Source organism: Lupinus angustifolius, chromosome LG06, assembly GCF_001865875.1.
Source record: "Lupinus angustifolius cultivar Tanjil chromosome LG06, LupAngTanjil_v1.0, whole genome shotgun sequence".
NCBI classification, from domain to species: domain Eukaryota; kingdom Viridiplantae; phylum Streptophyta; class Magnoliopsida; order Fabales; family Fabaceae; genus Lupinus; species Lupinus angustifolius.
The window spans coordinates 26,311,442-26,311,681 of record NC_032014.1 but is presented as its reverse complement, the minus strand read 5'-3'; positions in this window follow the sequence as shown (position 1 = coordinate 26,311,681).

Genomic DNA, 240 nt, shown 5'->3' with positions numbered 1-240 from the left:
TCAAGCTCAAAAACACACAATTTGCGAAAATTAATTTAATCTTTGAGAGTCAAAACATACACTCTCTTTACTCCGATAGAGAAAGAAAGTGAAAAGAGCAACAAAAAAAAGAAATAAAATGAGTATTTTGTCTTGTTTGCTTAGATATAAAAATAATAATATTTTTTTCCTCGACTCTTCCTCTCTCACCTTTTACATTTTATTTTTAAACTTTTTAACTTCTCACCTCATATTCTCTTT